Genomic DNA, 15554 nt, shown 5'->3' with positions numbered 1-15554 from the left:
GCTACAGAAGGAGATAATAATAATTATAAAAGTTGTGTGTACATGACATTTTGCCTTTTGCGACTTAAGGTTTTATCTTTGGGTTCAAAAATAGATATAATGTTTAGAGGTCCAGGAACCTTAAAATATTTTCTATATATCACTAGCAATATTAGAGCTTCTTTTACTTTCTTTATGTTATGTTTGCTAGTGGATTCCTTTTTTATGAAATATTCATACATTGGTTACAGTATCCAAACCTGGCATAATATAACATTGTGAAGAGGTTCAAGGACTTAGCAAGGGTAGGTATTGAGGATTTAAAGTTAAAGGACTGAACAATGTGCTCCCGAGAAATAGAGAGTAAACTGCACACACATAGAAGGCAGGAGACAAACAGTCCTCATTCCACCATCCTCCCATGTGACATTGCAGTTTTAGTGAGCGATTTTATTTCCATTCTGTCTTTCATATGGGATATGAATCATCCCTTCCATTTTATAATCTCAGATTTTATACCTACAATTCAGATAAGCGCAGATGGACTTATTAGCCAAACTGACCCTAAAGAGGTGATTGCATTACAGGCAAATGTGAAATGGCAGCCTCTTAACATTGCATTAAGAAATATTCAAAATATAAATCCACATTCATGACTGCAAGTAATTTCCTACCTAAAATTTATGGCATTTTAAAATCAGATGATTTCCTTTGTCGGCCCACTATAAATTGTCTCTGTCCTAATGGTATTTTTCCCTCTTTCTGATTATGATAGTTTGAGTATACGTAAGCTTCATTGTAATGTATAGCGGCTATTGCTCTTCAAATGTGGATGCACAAATCAACAGCTGTCACTGATTGATTCATAAATTCACCCCTGAAATGATGAATTTTAGCAGGGATGACACTTTCATGAAGAAATCTGTACAGCAATGAGAAAGTATTAGCAGCCATCCGGATGCCACTTATTATTTTACTATTTGTCACATCACATCCTCTTATGAAAAATTATGTAATATTGGATAAAGAAAAACTAAGAAAGATGACGAGTATTACAATTATTCAATTGGCATTATGAAGCACCAAAAATAGGGATAGCTAAAACTTTACACATGCCAATTGTATAAGGGATAGTATGTGGAAGATGCAAAACGTATGCTCCTTTTACAGAACACCACCAGTGCCACTATAATAGCACATATCATTCTGGATAAAGAATGTACTTATTGGGTTCACATATGACACACTGAAACATGAAAAATTGTTGCCACACAATTTTGTAGGAACTAGTTAGAGAACTCCCTATAATAATAATAATAATAATAATAATAACAATAATAATAATAATTCTTTATTTATATAGTGCCTAAAGATTATGCAGCACTGCACAAAGCTTTCCAAATCGGTCCTGGTCTAACATCCATAATTATTGTTTAAGGACTGGTGATGATTCACAATTTTCTGCTTGGACATTAAAAGAGCATAGAGGGGTTGCTGAGGTACCACCTGATACCTGAGAGGGTCCATTGAGCCATCTACAACAGAGAAGACATTAGTAGCAGGGGCGTAACAACCAGGACAGCCAGAGGACAGCTGTAACGGTGCTGTCCTCTGATACAGTTGAAATATGTCACTGTCTACAGTATTAGCACAGGATGGAAAGTTAGCTCCCCAGAACCAGCAGCAAAATGACATCATTACGTTGCTGGTGCTGGGTGTGTTACTCCATGTACCGAAGACAGACACTCACCACCTGCTGGAGCAACATGGAGTCTTTTTTTTTCCCAGTCCCACACCACCGTCCCTGCACTTAGAAGGATCTTTTAATAAAAAAAGGTAGGAAAAGGTGCACTACTAAAGAAGAGGGCAAGAAAAGGGGAACTTACAATATATTAAGTGCCCCTTTTATTGCCTCTTCTCTTATTAAGTGCCCACTTTCTTGCCCTTTCTCTTAGGGAAGCAAGAAAAGGGGAACTTAAAAAAAGAGGCAAGAAAATGCACATTAATAAGAAAAGGGGCAATAAAAGAGGCACATAATAAGATAAGGGGAAAAAAAGTAAAATGTAATAAGAAAGGGGGCAAAACTTGATAAGAACACTTGATAAGAAAAGGGTTAAAAAAAGACATTAAGATGAGGCAAAAAAGTGCCTCATACAAAAAAAGATTTCTTACTAAGAACAGAAGCATTAACCCCTTGGCAGGGGGTTTTCGGTTTCGTTTTTCCATATTTTGCTCACCTCCTTTAAAATTCCTTCACTTTTTTATTTTTCTGTGCACAGAGCTGTATGAGGCTTATTTTCTGTGCAACAAATTGTCTTTTGTTGACTGTATTTTATATTCCATGTCCTGTAATGAGAAGTGGGAAAAAAAAATCTAAATGTGGTGAAATTGACAAAAAATAATTCTATAGGTTTGATAGATTTTAAAAATTTTTTATTTGATGTGCTGACCTAAATATTTTTAAGGGGGTGTGACATTTTCATTTCTAACTTTTGATCCCTTTTTTTATTTCAATTTTTATATGGCAAAAAAGTGGTATTTTTTGGGGGCACTGGTTTTCATTACAGGGTTTACAGCTATATACATACAATGTATTTTGCATAAACACACATACACTAAATACACACATTCATATGGTACATACAGTATATATACACACATATAGCATATGCACACAGGCATACAGTAAAATGACATTATACACACACAGTATATAAACACCATACATTACTATATATATATATATATATATATATATATATATATATGCACATGTTATGGTACAGTTCTTGTCTCCTGTAGATAGCAGGCATCAGAGTTAACACAAGAATGCCTGCTATCTACACAGGTTCTTGTTTTGAGAAAGGGGTGCTTTATTGTGCCTGTTCGGCCTTTTTTCTGTGGTATCGGCGAGCCTAGCACATGGTCTTGGCGACGTTCTATCGACAACTATTGAGGATCATCGGAAAACTCCTTTCCAGTTTCCAGTTGTTATGTTTTGCTTTCACCCAAGAAACAGCAAGGTGAGCAGCCCTACTGTGGGATCTTGATTATCTACTTGTCATGAGGTATTACCCGAGGCACCGCCCTCTGTCTTTCCAATTTTTCTTTGTTGTCCCTCACTGTGTGGCGGTAGGGTCCCTCACTGTATGGTGTTAGTGTTTCTCACTGTATGGGTGTAGTTTTCCTCACTGTATAGCGTTAGTGTTTCTCACTGTATGGCGGTAGTATTCCTCACTCTGTGGGGGTAGTGTTCCTCACGATGATGTCACAGAGAGCGCCGATCCTTGGCAAGATGGCGGTGCCCAATTTTTGAAGCCGCCGCCGGATCTGCGGGTTAACACTCGGTGCTAGCACTGACCACGGGTGCAATATGCAGCAAAGACTTACCTGCTATGCAGAGGGTTCAGCCCGTAAGCCTTCTCCATGCACTCGCACCTAGCATGTGACGTACCGTTACGCCACATGGCGTGATTCGATTCAAATAGAATTTTCTGTGAAAGTTAGGTGAACCGTGTCGAATAGAATTTACATAAATACGCCCATCTGTAGAGCCATCATATTATGCAGTGCTGTACAAGTCATGGGTTACAAATACACACCAAATTAATTGTTACTAGAGATGAGCGAGCACTAAAATGCTCGGGTACTCGTTATTCGAGACGAACTTTTCCCGATGCTCGAGTGCTCGTCTCGAATAACGAGCCCCATTGAAGTCAATGGGAGACTCGAGCATTTTTCAAGGGGACCAAGGCTCTGCACAGGGAAGCTTGGCCAAACACCTGGGAACCTCAGAAAAGGATGGAAACACCACGGAAATGGACAGGAAACAGCAGGGGCAGCATGCATGGATGCCTCTGAGGCTGCTTAAACGTACCATTATGCCAAAATTATGGGCAACAGCATGGCCATGACAGAGTGACAGAATGAAGCTAGATAGCATCTAAAACATCCAATAATTGACCCTGACACTATAGGGGACGGCATGCAGAGGCAGCGGCAGCAGGCTAGAGAGTGTCATGGCGACATACCCTAAATGGACTCAGGCTTCAAACCAATGGGTGGCAGAGAGGAACCAAAGGAGGTGAGCAGGAAGCGCTCAAATAATATCGGTACATGATAAAAGTTTGCCAGTATATTTTGTGGATTACACAGCAGGGTGGCGACAAAGTTAACAACTTTGATGTGGAATCCATGAAAACAACCCAAATTTGTGCCTGACACACCTCGTTTGATAAGGGGAGGATGTATGGAGGCAGCTATATGGACGACTTTTGGAGGTAGCAATGGAGACAACGTGTGGAGGCTGCTATGGAGACAATTTAATTTGGATAGTGCCTGTATGTGGCAGTCCAAAAAAGTTTTCAAACCAGAGGAGCAGGCAGGTGGCCCTCCAGAAAAATGAAATAGATTGAGTGCCTGTATGTGGCAGTCCAAAAAAGTTTTCAAACCAGAGGAGCAGGTAGGTGGCCTCCAGAAAAATGGAATAGATTGAGTGCCTGTATGTGGCAGTCCAAAAAAGTTTTCAAACCAGAGGAGCAGGTAGGTGGCCCTCCAGAAAAATTGAATAGATTGAGTGCCTGTATGTGGCACTCCCAAAAATTGTTTAAAACAGAGGACCGGGTAGGTGGCCCTCCAGAAAAATTAAATGCATAAAGTACTATAGCTAGAGCCAGTGGGCCCTGTCAAAAAATAGCCAGTTTCCTCTGCTTTAGTGTACAAAGAGGAGGAGAAGGAGGAAAATGAGGAGGAGGAGGAGTGCATAAATTATTCAGGTTGAGCTTCCTTCACCTGGTGGAGATTGGAAATTATGAGAAATCCAGGCTTTATTCATCTTAATAAGCGTCAGCCTGTCAGCGCTGTCAGTCGACAGGCGTGTACGCTTATCGGTGATGATGCCACCAGCTGCACTGAAAACCCGCTCGGACAAGATGCTAGCGGCAGGGCAGGCAAGAACCTCCAAGGCGTACAGCGCCAGTTCGTGCCACATGTCCAGCTTTGAAACCCAGTAGTTGTAGGGAGCTGTGTGATCATTTAGGACGATGGTATGGTCAGCTACGTACTCCCTCACCATCTTTCTGTAAAGATCAGCCCTACTCTGCCGAGACTGGGGACAGGTGACAGTGTCTTGCTGGGGTGACATAAAGCTGGCAAAAGCCTTGTAAAGCGTACCCTTGCCAGTGCTGGACAAGCTGCCTGCTCGCCTACTCTCCCTCGCTACTTGTCCCGCAGAACTACGCACTCTGCCGCTAGCGCTGTCAGAAGGGAAATACTGTTTCAGCTTGTGCACCAGGGCCTGCTGGTATTCATGCATTCTCACACTCCTTTCCTCTCCAGGGATGAGAGTGGAAAGATTTTGCTTGTACCGTGGGTCCAGGAGAGTGAATACCCAGTAATCGGTGCTGGAATAAAGTCTTTGAACGCGAGGGTCACGGGATAGGCAGCCTAGCATGAAATCTGCCATATGCGCCAGAGTCCCAACGCGCAAGAATTCACTCCCCTCACTGGCCTGACTGTCCATTTCCTCCTCCTCCAACTCCTCCAACTCCTCTTCTTCTGCCCATACACACTGAACAGTGAAGGACTGAACAATGGTCCCCTCTTCTGTCTCGCCAACATTCTCCTCCTCTTCCTCCTCATCCTCCTCCACCTCCTCCAATATGTGCTGTGAAACAGACCTAAGGGTGCTTTGGCTATCAACAAGGGAATCTTCTTCCCCCGTCTCTTGTGACGAGCGCAAAGCTTCCGACTTCATGCTGACCAGAGAGTTTTTCAACAGGCCAAGCAGTGGGATGGTGAGGCTGATGATGGCGGCATCACCACTGACCATCTGTGTTGACTCCTCAAAGTTACTCAGCACCTGACAGATATCAGACATCCACGTCCACTCCTCATTGTAGACTTGAGGAAGCTGACTGACCTGACTACCAGTTCTGGTGGAAGTTGACATCTGGCAGTCTACAATCGCTCTGCGCTGCTGGTAAACTCTGGATAACATGGTTAATGTTGAATTCCACCTCGTGGGCACGTCGCACAACAGTCGGTGAGCGGGCAGTTGGAGGCGGCGCTGAGCTGCCCTGAGAGTGGCAGCATCTGTGCTGGACTTCCTGAAATGCGCACAGATGCGGCGCACCATCGTGAGCAAATCTGACAGATTGGGGTATGTCTTGAGGAAACGCTGAACTATCAGATTTAACACATGGGCCAGGCATGGCACATGTGTCAGTCTGCCGAGTTGCAGAGCCGCCACCAGGTTACGGCCGTTGTCACACACAACCATGCCTGGCTTCAGGTTCAGCGGTGCCAGCCACAGATCAGTCTGCGCCGTGATGCCCTGTAATAGTTCTTGGGCGGTGTGCCTTTTATCGCCTAGGATCAGCAGTTTGAGCACCGCCTGCTGTCGCTTAGCGACGGCACTGCTGCTGTGCCTAGAGCTAGCGACTGATGGCGCCATGCCCACGGATGGTAGTTCGGAGGAGGAGGTGGAGGAGGGGTGGGAGGAGGAGGAGGCATAGTAGGCCTTTGAGACCTGGACCGAGGTAGGCCCCGCAATCCTCGGCGTCGGCAGTATATGACCAGCCCCAGGGTCAGACTCGGTCCCAGCCTCCACCAAGTTAACCCAATGTGCCGTCAGCGATATATAGTGGCCCTGCCCGGCAGCACTCGTCCACGTGTCCGTGGTCAGGTGGACCTTGTCAGAAACGGCGTTGGTCAGGGCACGGATGATGTTGTCTGACACGTGCTGGTGCAGGGCTGGGACGGCACATCGGGAAAAGTAGTGGCGGCTGGGGACCGAATACCGAGGGGCGGCCGCCGCCATGAGGTTGCGAAAGGCCTCGGTCTCTACTAGCCTATAGGGCAGCATCTCCAGGCTAAGCAATCTGGAGATGTGGACATTAAGGGCTTGGGCGTGCGGGTGGGTTGCACTATATTTTCTTTTCCGCTCCAGCGTCTGGGGTATGGAGAGCTGAACGCTGGTGGATGCTGTGGAGGATCGTGGAGGCAACGATGGGGTTTTTGTGCCAGGGTCCTGGGCAGGGGGCTGACTATCAGCTGACACAGGGGAAGGAGCAGTGGTGTGCACGGCCGGAGGTAAACGGGCTTGGTGCCACTGATTCGGGTGTTTAGCATTCATATGCCTGCGCATACTGGTGGTAGTTAAGCTAGTAGTGGTGGAACCCCTGCTGATCCTGGTTTGTCAAAGGTTGCACACCACAGTCCGTCGGTCATCCGGTGTTTCCTTAAAGAACCTCCAGACTTCTGAAAATCTAGCCCTCGCCGCGGGAGCCCTCGCCACGGGAGCTTCACTACGTGACACATTTGGCGCTGATGCACCTGCTCTGGCCCTGCCTCTCCGTCTGGCCCCACCACTGCCTCTTCCAACCTGTTCTGCTATAGGACTCTCCTCCGTCTCAGAAGCACTGTGTTCACCCGGCCTCTCAACCCAGCTTGGGTCTGTCACCTCATCATCCTCCGATCCCTCAGTCTGCTCCCCCCTCGGACTTCCTACCCTGACAACAACTTCACCACTGTCTGACAACCGTGTCTCCTCATCGTCGGACACCTCTTTACACACTTCTGCCACTACGTCAAGAAGGTCATCATCACCCACAGACTGCGACTGGTGGAAAACCTGGGCATCGGAAAATTGCTCAGCAGCAACCGGACAAGTGGTTTGTGACTGTGGGAAGGGTCCAGAAAACAGTTCCTCAGAGTATGCCGGTTCAAATGCCAAATTTTCCTGGGAGGGGGCAGACGGGGGGGGGGGAGGAGGCTGAGGTGCAGGAGCTGGAGGAGTGCCGATTTCGGTGACATGGGTGGACTGCGTGGAAGACTGACTGGTGGACAAATTGCTCGAAGCATTGTCGGCAATCCACGACATCACCTGTTCGCACTGTTCTGGCCTCAACAGTGCTCTACCACGAGTCCCAGTAACTTCAGACATGAACCTAGGGAGTGTAGCTCTGCGGCGTTCCCCTGCTCCCTCATCAGCAGGTGGTGTCTCACCCCGCCCAGGACCACGGCCTCTGACCCCTGCAGTAGTTGGACGCCCACGTCCCCGCCCTCGTCCTCTACCCCTAGCCCTCGGGTTAAACATTTTGAAAATGAAAGTTATAACTTTAATTTTTTTTTAACTTTTTTTTGTGTTTTTTTTTTTTTTGTGTTTTTTAGTTTTTAAAACCAAACGATGCTATCCTATTGCTATGGCTATTTTCTAGCCAACTATGAAAGCACACTGCTATGCCAGATGAGATGACGCTGAGTTATGAAAAAATAAACGTAAAATAAAAAGTAAATGGCAGACTGTGCCTAATTGAAATCCATCCCCTAATAAATTATCCCACTTCGGTCTTTGCGATGGATATGTGCGTCACTAAGCGCTAAACACAGCGGTCGCAAGTCTCACTCCAAATTCCTCACAATTGGCTAGTATATGCACTGCAGCAAGGACAGCCACCAGCAGATCAACCAGAAATAAAATATATATAACGCTATTGTAGGCGTAAGTAAGCCGTTTGGATTCTCCTTTGGCTATTTTCTAGCCAAGTATGAAAGCACACTGATGAGATGACGCTGAGTTATGAAAAAATAAACGTAAAATAAAAAGTAAATGGCAGACTGTGCCTAATTGAAATCCAACCCCTAATAAATTATCCCACTTCGGTCTTTGCGATGGATATGTGCGTCACTAAGCGCTAAACACAGCGGTCGCAAGTCTCACTCCAAATTCCTCACAATTGGCTAGTATATGCACTGCAGCAAGGACAGCCACCAGCAGATCAACCAGAAATAAAATATATATAACGCTATTGTAGGCGTAAGTAAGCCGTTTGGATTCTCCTTTGGCTACTTTCTAGCCAAGTATGAAAGCACACTGATGAGATGACGCTGAGTTATGAAAAAATAAACGTAAAATAAAAAGTAAATGGCAGACTGTGCCTAATTGAAATCCAACCCCTAATAAATTATCCCACTTCGGTCTTTGCGATGGATATGTGCGTCACTAAGCGCTAAACACAGCGGTCGCAAGTCTCACTCCAAATTCCTCACAATTGGCTAGTATATGCACTGCAGCAAGTACAGCCACCAGCAGATCAACCAGAAATAAAATATATATAACGCTATTGTAGGCGTAAGTAAGCCGTTTGGATTCTCCTTTGGCTATTTTCTAGCCAAGTATGAAAGCACACTGATGAGATGACGCTGAGTTATGAAAAAATAAACGTAAAATAAAAAGGAAATGGCAGACTGTGCCTAATTGAAATCCAACCCCTAATAAATTATCCCACTTCGGTCTTTGCGATGGATATGTGCGTCACTAAGCGCTAAACACAGCGGTCGCAAGTCTCACTCCAAATTCCTCACAATTGGCTAGTATATGCACTGCAGCAAGGACAGCCACCAGCAGATCAACCAGAAATAAAATATATATAACGCTATTGTAGGCGTAAGTAAGCCGTTTGGATTCTCCTTTGGCTATTTTCTAGCCAAGTATGAAAGCACACTGATGAGATGACGCTGAGTTATGAAAAAATAAACGTAAAATAAAAAGGAAATGGCAGACTGTGCCTAATTGAAATCCAACCCCTAATAAATTATCCCACTTCGGTCTTTGCGATGGATATGTGCGTCACTAAGTGCTAAACACAGCGGTCGCAAGTCTCACTCCAAATTCCTCACAATTGGCTAGTATATGCACTGCAGCAAGGACAGCCACCAGCAGATCAACCAGAAATAAAATATATATAACGCTATTGTAGGCGTAAGTAAGCCGTTTGGATTCTCCTTTGGCTATTTTCTAGCCAAGTATGAAAGCACACTGATGAGATGACGCTGAGTTATGAAAAAATAAACGTAAAATAAAAAGGAAATGGCAGACTGTGCCTAATTGAAATCAAACCCCTAATAAATTTTCCCACTTTGGTGCTTGAGGTGGATATGTGTGTCACTAAGAGCTAAACACAACGGTAGCAAGTCCCCCTGCAAATTCCTCACAATATGGTACTAGCTGCACTACTAGTGCCAGCAAGCCCAGCCACAAGCAAACAAAAAAAAAAAAAAGTATAACGTTATTGTAACCCTAAGAAGGGCTGTTGGGTTCTTGGAGAATCACTCCTGCCTAACAGTAATCTACCTGCACACTAACGCTAACCCTGACCAGCAGCAGCTCTCTCCCTAGCGGCATCCAGACACAGAATGATCCGAGAAGCGCGGGCAGCGGCTAGTCTATCCCAGGGTCACCTGATCTGGCCAGCCAACCACTGCTATCGACGTGTAAGGGTACCACGTCATGCTGGGTGGAGTGCAGAGTCTCCTGGCTTGTGATTGGCTCTGTTTCTGGCCGCCAAAAAGCAAAACGGCGGGAGCTGCCATTTTCTCGAGCGGGCGAAGTATTAGTCCGAGCAACGAGCAGTTTTGAGTTCGCTAATGCTCGAACGAGCATCAAGCTCGGAAGAGTATGTTCGCTCATCTCTAATTGTTACCTATCAAATCACCATCAGTTCATTCAACAGGAGAGAGGTCCCTTCTCCCAAAAGCTAACACTTTATGATATCACATACATAAGTTGTCCCAAGCCCACCTTTTGCAAATCTATGCTTCATATGTTATGAAAGACAATTTAGAACTTTCCATTTTACATTTTTCCATTACATCCTCCTCATTTACAGGGGGAAGTAACCCCCTTTGGCGGACGGAGTGATGAGTGAAGGTTGGGATTTGGAACAGTTTAAGAAATCTTTGCAGCAAATCATGTGAACCTAGCTATTAGCCAATCACACTAATACAATGATATATTTTAGAATATCCCTCCCAAAAAATTGCTTGGGCAAATTAATTTCTGTTTAAGCTTCTATTATCAAATGACTAGATACAAATGATTCATTATTATCATTACAGCTCATGTTAAGGGTACTTGACTTAGCTTTTCAGTTCCCACACACAAATACAGTAGCACATGTATTTCTCTTTCCTACACCGAATTAATGAGCTTCAGTTCAGTACAATTTACTACAGTTTCTGACCTATATGTGTTAACACCCAGCTGTTGCCCATCATAGGTTCAGTTCACAATGTATTGCATTGATGAGCTGTCATAAGTTTGAAACCTTAGGGGCTCATTAATACAGCCATATCTTACATCACTTTTCCTTTCCAAAATGTTGCCAGGAACAAGTTTTCTTATCCCTTCGCGCTGGAATTTCTAATTTCAATGTAAAAATAATAATAAAACATGGATCTCATATGTGGTGATGCATAAAGCCCTTTATTTGAACCTATGAGGCCTCATTTAGTAAAACAGTCAAGAAGGGAACTATTAATATTCTACTAATAACAATATTCCAATGCAATATATGTATATTCGTGGTCTACATGTTGTCCTGAATAACGATGAGCACACCCGTTAAAATGTGGTAATTGTAAACCAGGCACACTGACATACTGGAGTGTTGCCCCCTGTGGCATGATCTGCTCTTCTTTAAGCTTTTATGCCCTGGTTTTTACAAAAAAGGCTATGAAGTCTAGGGCCCCTCAAGCTCATTTGCATAATTTTAAAAAGCCTTTTATTGGAAAAACCAGGGCATACGAAGCTTAAAGAAGAGCAGATCCTGACAGAGGGGTCACACACCAGTATGTCAGTGTGCCTAGTTTACAATCCTTGATTCTGGTGGTAGATGTTCTTTAATGTCTTTGTAAGGAAGTCCTCCAGTTGTAGAAAAGGCTGATTTTATAAAGCACATGAAATGGTTTCCATGCCCATATGTTACTGTCATCTTTTACCCTAAAGTCTGTGGTACTCGAGCTGAAATTTTCAAAGAGACTTACAGAGAAGATGAATTGTTTCTGTGTTGCTCTTTTACAGGCAAAGGATTAATTTGTGCTGCTTTGCTTACCCCATTCTTCGTTTATCCCCTTGAAGAACTGACATTGGCCACTTGATTTAGTTTTCTACTAGGGATAATCATTGTGGAGGCCTTTTAGTTAGAGAATCCCTGCTGCACCCTTTTAGCACAGAGCTAACAATTTGTGTAGCAGTGAAACATGTCATTGTTGATGTTCCAAAATTGTGCAGCCGTAGAGGATCTGCCCCTCCTCTGAGAGAAAAGGAGTTAAGTTTACTTACAATTGGAAGTGTTTTAGAAATTTAAAGAAATTGTAGTTAGATTTGTGCCATGTAACTAGAATGAATTGTTCTCTACAGCAATGAAAAGCAAATTCCAATAAAACACCAACATTTATAACAAAGATTATAATTAGAGATGAGCGAACATGCTCGTCCGAGCTTGATGCTCGGTCGAGCATTAGCGTACTCGAAACTGCTCGTTGCTCGGACGAATACTTCGCCCGCTCGAGAAAATGGCAGCTCCCGCCGTTTTGCTTTTTGGCGGCCAGAAACAGAGCCAATCACAAGCCAGGAGACTCTGCACTCCACCCAGCATGACGTGGTACCCTTACACGTCGATAGCAGTGGTTGGCTGGCCAGATCAGGTGACCCTGGGATAGACTAGCCGCTGCCCGCGCTGCTCGGATCATTCTGTGTCTGGATGCCGCTAGGGAGAGAGCTGCTGCTGGTCAGGGAAAGCGTTAGGGTGTTCTATTAGCTTACTGTTAGGCAGGAGTGATTCTCCAAGAACCCAACAGCCCTTCTTAGGGCTACAATAACGTTCTACTTTTTTTTTTTTATTTGCATCTAGTACCATTTTGTGAGGAATTAGCAGGGGGACTTGCTACCGTTGTGTTTAGCTCTTAGTGGCACACATATCCACCTCAAACACCAAAGTGGGAAAATTTAGTAGGGGTTGGATTTCAATTAGGCACAGTCTGCCATTTTTCCTTTTTTATTTTACGTTTATTTTGTTTAATAACTCAGTGTCATCTCATCTGGCATAGTAGTGTGCTTTCATACTTGGCTAGAAAATAGCCATAGGAGAATCCAAACGGCTTACGCCTACAGTAGCGTTATATATTTGATTTCTGGTTGATCTGCTGGTGGCTGTACTTGCTGCAGTGCATCTACTAGCCAATTGTGAGCAATTTGTAGTGAGACTTGCGACCGCTGTGTTTTGCGCTTAGTGACGCACATATCCATTGCAAAGACCGAAGTGGGAAAATTTAGTAGGGGTTGGATTTCAATTAGGCACAGTCTGCCATTTGTCCTTTTTTATTTTACGTTTATTTTGTTTAATAACTCAGCGTCATCTCATCTGGCATAGTAGTGTGCTTTCATACTTGGCTAGAAAATAGCCATAGGAGAATCCAAACGGCTTACGCCTACAGTGGCGTTATATATTTGATTTCTGGTTGATCTGCTGGTGGCTGTACTTGCTGCAGTGCATCTACTAGCCAATTGTGAGCAATTTGTAGTGAGACTTGCGACCGCTGTGTTTTGCGCTTAGTGACGCACATATCCATTGCAAAGACTGAAGTGGGAAAATTTAGTAGGGGTTGGATTTCAATTAGGCACAGTCTGCCATTTGTCCTTTTTTATTTTACGTTTATTTTGTTTAATAACTCAGCGTCATCTCATCTGGCATAGTAGTGTGCTTTCATACTTGGCTAGAAAATAGCCATAGGAGAATCCAAACGGCTTACGCCTACAGTAGCGTTATATATTTGATTTCTGGTTGATCTGCTGGTGGCTGTACTTGCTGCAGTGCATCTACTAGCCAATTGTGAGCAATTTGTAGTGAGACTTGCGACCGCTGTGTTTTGCGCTTAGTGACGCACATATCCATTGCAAAGACCGAAGTGGGAAAATTTAGTAGGGGTTGGATTTCAATTAGGCACAGTCTGCCATTTGTCCTTTTTTATTTTACGTTTATTTTGTTTAATAACTCAGCGTCATCTCATCTGGCATAGTAGTGTGCTTTCATACTTGGCTAGAAAATAGCCATAGGAGAATCCAAACGGCTTACGCCTACAGTAGCGTTATATATTTGATTTCTGGTTGATCTGCTGGTGGCTGTACTTGCTGCAGTGCATGTACTAGCCAATTCTGAGCAATTTGTAGTGAGACTTGCGACCGCTGTGTTTTGCGCTTAGTGACGCACATATCCATAGCAAAGACCGAAGTGGGAAAATTTAGTAGGGGTTGGATTTCAATTAGGCACAGTCTGCCATTTGTCCTTTTTTATTTTACGTTTATTTTGTTTAATAACTCAGTGTCATCTCATCTGGCATAGTAGTGTGCTTTCATACTTGGCTAGAAAATAGCCATAGCAATAGGATAGCATCGTTTGGTTTTAAAAACTCAAAAACACAAAAAAAAACAAAAAAAACAAAAAAAAACAAAAAACACAAAAAAAAACAAAAAACACAAAAAAAAGTTAAAAAAAAATTAAAGTTATAACTCTCATTTTAAAAATGTTTAACCCGAGGGCTAGGGGTAGAGGACGAGGGCGGGGACGTGGGCGTCCAACTACTGCAGGGGTCAGAGGCTGTGGTCCTGGGCGGGGTGAGACACCACCTGCTTATGAGGGAGCAGGGGAACGCCGCAGAGCTACACTCCCTAGGTTCATGTCTGAAGTTACTGGGACTCGTGGTAGAGCACTGTTGAGGCCAGAACAGTGCGAACAGGTGATGTCGTGGATTGCTGACAATGCTTCGAGCAATTTGTCCACCAGTCAGTCTTCCACGCAGTCCACCCATGTCACCGAAATCGCCACTCCTCCAGCTCCTGCACCTCAGCCTCCTCCCCCCCAGTCTGCCCCCTCCCAGGAAAATTTGGCATTTGAACCGGCATACTCTGAGGAACTGTTTTCTGGACCCTTCCCACAGTCACAAACCACTTGTCCGGTTGCTGCTGAGCAATTTTCCGATGCCCAGGTTTTCCACCAGTCACAGTCTGTGGGTGATGATGACCTTCTTGACGTAGTGGAAGTGTGTAAAGAGGTGTCCGACGATGAGGAGACACGGTTGTCAGACAGTGGGGAAGTTGTTGTCAGGGCAGGAAGTCCGAGGGGGGAGCAGACTGAGGGATCGGAGGATGATGAGGTGACAGACCCAAGCTGGGTTGAGAGGCCGGGTGAACACAGTGCTTCTGAGACGGAGGAGAGTCCTCGACCAGAACAGGTTGGAAGAGGCAGTGGTGGGGCCAGGCGGAGAGGCAGGGCCAGAGCTGGTGCATCAGCGCCAAATGTGTCAACTAGTGAAGCTCCCGTGGTGAGGGCTCTTGCGGCGAGGGCTAGATCTTCAGAAGTCTGGAGGTTCTTTAAGGAAACACCGGATGACCGACGGACTGTGGTGTGCAACATTTGCCAAACCAGGCTCAGCAGGGGTTCCACCACTACTAGCTTAACTACCACCAGTATGCGCAGGCATATGAATGCTAAACACCCCACTCAGTGGCAACAAGCCCGTTCACCTCCGGCCGTGCACACCACTGCTCCTTCCCCTGTGTCAGCTGATAGTCAGCCCCCTGCCCAGGACCCTGCCACAAAAACCCCATCGTCGCCTCCACGATCCTCCACAGCATCCACCAGCGTTCAGCTCTCCATACCCCAGACGCTGGAGCGGAAACGCAAATATAGTGCAACCCACCCGCACGCCCAAGCCCTTAATGTGCACATCTCCAG

The sequence above is a fragment of the Engystomops pustulosus genome, chromosome 7 (assembly GCF_040894005.1).
Source record: "Engystomops pustulosus chromosome 7, aEngPut4.maternal, whole genome shotgun sequence".
In the NCBI taxonomy this organism is placed as follows: domain Eukaryota; kingdom Metazoa; phylum Chordata; class Amphibia; order Anura; family Leptodactylidae; genus Engystomops; species Engystomops pustulosus.
The sequence above is the reverse complement of the archived record's forward strand: the minus strand, read 5'-3'. Positions refer to the sequence as shown.